The 3164-nt window shown below is 48.5% G+C and overlaps 1 protein-coding gene across 1 annotated transcript in view; it reads right to left on the bottom strand.

Moving 5' to 3' along the window:
* Positions 1-2617: 2617 nt before the first annotated feature.
* Positions 2618-3164, bottom strand: part of LOC144674627 (zinc finger translocation-associated protein-like) — a 31457-nt gene continuing 30910 nt past the window's right edge. Inside the window, exon 5 of the mRNA XM_078535885.1 lies at positions 2618-3164. This exon is cut by the window's right edge and continues 757 nt beyond it. The gene's annotated coding sequence lies outside the window, so the exon portion shown is untranslated.

The following is a 3164-nucleotide window of genomic DNA, read 5'->3' as shown; positions in this document are numbered from 1 at the left end:
GACAATGGTTAGATTCTCTCTTGTTGAAGATGGTCATTGCCTGACACTTGTGTGGTGTGAATGTTACTTGCCACTTGTCAGCCCAAGCCTGGATATTGTCCAGGTCTTGCTGCATTTGGACATGGACTGCTTCAGTATCTGAGGAGTTGCGAATGGTGCTGAACACTGTGCAATCATCAGCGAACATCCCCACTTCTGACCTTATGATGGAAGGAAGGTCATTGATGAAGCAGCTGAAGATGGTTGGGCCGAGGACACTACCCTGAGGAACTCCTGCAGTGATGTCCTGGAACTGAGATGATTGGCCTCCATCAACGACAACCATCTCCCTTTGTGCTGGGTATGACTCCAACCAGTGGAGAGTTTCCCACTGACTCCAGTTTTGCTCGGGCTCCTTGATGCCACACTCAGTCAAATGTGGCCTTGATGTAAAGGGCAGTCACTCTCACTTCACCTCGGGAGTTCAGCTCTACTGTTAATGTTTGGACCAAGGCTGTGGTGAGTTCAGGAGCCGAGTGATGCTGGTGGAAACCAAAGTGAGTGTCAATGAGCAGGTTATTGCTAAGTAAGTGCTACCTGTAAGCACTGTCGACAACACTTTCCATCACTTTTCTGATGATTGGGAGTAGATTGATGGGGTAGTAATTAGCCAGATTGGATCTGTCCTGCTTTTAGAGGACATGGTAAATCAGGGTAATTTACCACATTGTCGGGTAGATGTCAGTGTTGCAGTTGTAATGGAACAGCTTGACCAAGGGCACAGCTTCCAAAACTACCACTTAAATCAAGCACACCAATCATTCAGGCTGCAGGAATGCTCTTTGCAAAAGAAATTGCCACAGACTCCATCTCGGGTTATGAGGTTTACCTGGATGGCAATGAAACTCTGACCTCAACCTGTATGGATTCCTCACCAAATTATTAGACTCCAAATGACCCAAGACTTACTTCATTTCAACAGTTAGACTTTGTGGTCAGAAAGGGACAGTGCTCCAGGGAGCTTTTGAACAGTGTAAAGGGAGCTTTACCCTGTATCTAACCCCATGCTGTCCCTGTCCTGGGAGTGTTTGATGGGGACAGTGTAGAGGGAGCTTTACTCTGTATCTAACCCCGTGCTGTACCTGTCCTGGGAGTGTTTGATGGGGACAGTGTAGAGGGAGCTTTACTCTGTATCTAACCCCGTGCTGTCCCTGTCCTGGGAGTGTTTGATGGGGACAGTGTAGAGGGAGCTTTACTCTGTATCTAACCCTGTGCTGTACCTGCCCTGGGAGTGTTTGATGGGGACAGTGTAGAGGGAGCTTTACTCTGTATCTAACCCCGTGCTGTACCTGCCCTGGGAATGTTTGATGGGGACAGTGTAGAGGGAGCTTTACTCTGTATCTAACCCCGTGCTGTCCCTGTCCTGGGAGTGTTTGATGGAGACAGTGTAGAGGGAGCTTTACTCTGTATCTAACCCCGTGCTGTACCTGTCCTGGGAGTGTTTGATGGGGACAGTGTAGAGGGAGATTTACTCTGCATCTAACCCTGTGCTGTACCTGTCCTGGGAGTGTTTGACGGGGACAGTGTAGAGGGAGCTTTACTCTGTATTAGTGAAGAGAAATGAGATTGGATAATTTGCTTTCAATTTAAAAGTCAGATGGTGTACAGGGGCTGAAAGACATTCAGGCAGAGCCGAGCCAGGTTGAGGAACCTCAAGCCACCAGTGGGTTTATGAGGTGCTGTTCTCCCCATGGTTGTGGGGATCACATCACTTTTGGGTTGGTGGAGTGGGCGGTAAAGTGGCAGATGGATTTTAACATAGAGAAGTGTAAGGTCATACATTTAGGGAGGTCAAACAGTTACAGGGATTACAAAATAAATTGGAATATACTAAGAGGGGTAGATGAAGTGACAGATCTTGGCGTATAAGTACACAGGTCCCTGAAGGCAGCAGTTCAAGTAGACAGGGTTGTGAAGAAGGCATATGGAATGCTCTCCTTCATTGGCAGAGGTATAGAATATAAAAGTAAGGATATAATGTTGGAATTGTATAAAACACTGGTGAGGCCACAACTGGACTATTGTGTGCAGTTCTGGTCACCACCACATTACAGGAAGGACGTAATAGCTCTGGAGAGAGTGCAGAGGAGGTTTACAAGAATGTTGCCAGGGTTAGAAAAGTGTAGCTACGAAGAGAGATTGGATAGGTTGGGGTTATTTTCCTTAGAACAAAGAAGGCTGAGAGGTCACTTGATTGAGGTGTACAAAATTATGAGGGGAATAGATAGAGTGGACAGAATTCTAGAACCAGGGGACATTGATTCAAGGTAAGTGGCAGAAGGTGTAGGGGGGACATGAGGAAGAACTTTTTTAGGCAGAGGGTGGTGGGTGTCTGGAATTCGCTGCCCAAGTTGGTGGTGGAGGCAGAAACTCTAAACTCTTTTAAAAAGTACCTGGATCTGCACCTAAAGTGCTGTAAGCTGCAGGGCTATGGGCCGGGTGCAGGAAGCTGGGATTAGAAAGGGCACCTTGGTGTCCTTGGGCTGGCGTGGACAAGATGAGCCGAATGGCCTCCTTCTGTGCTGTAACTTTTCTATGGTTCTATGGCAGGGGGGGCAGCCTCCTTGGCCCAGGGGTCATGTATAACGTCACCCCGCTGTACTCCACACACTGACCCGTTCTTCATCCAAGCCTGTGTATTGGTGGCTATTCAGCTGACGTGGGATTCACAGCCAAACCTAATCCGAGCTTTCTAGAATGGCTTACGTTTAACCCTTTCCTATTTCAAGGGGTCTTGAAACAACCCAGTGCCAACACAACAGCTGAAAGTGTGTCTCAGTCAAATGTTATCCATGCCAGGGAGTCAAAAATAGTTACACATAAATTCTGCTTTACTCTTCAAACTGAGGGCAGCACCACGAGGTGAGATTTGTATTTGGTCTCCGCGTTTCCCACCCCAATCGCCCATGCCCCACTCAGTCCCGCTGGGTGTGAGTTCCACACACCTCACTACCTCAGCCTCATGAGTGCTGGCCGAGGGAAGCTCAATAATGTCACAGTCACAACCCAACCCAACCCAACCCAGTGCCCCCCCCCTTTGAAGTCCACACTCCCCAGCGGGTGCAGGAGCCGCCAATGACCTTTCTGCCTTCTCCCCATGCCACTGAGGCCAAGTCAAGCCTCCT

The sequence above is a fragment of the Cetorhinus maximus genome, unplaced genomic scaffold, assembly GCF_964194155.1.
Source record: "Cetorhinus maximus unplaced genomic scaffold, sCetMax3.hap1.1 HAP1_SCAFFOLD_730, whole genome shotgun sequence".
Lineage (NCBI taxonomy): Eukaryota > Metazoa > Chordata > Chondrichthyes > Lamniformes > Cetorhinidae > Cetorhinus > Cetorhinus maximus.
This window is presented reverse-complemented; position numbering and strand designations above follow the sequence as displayed.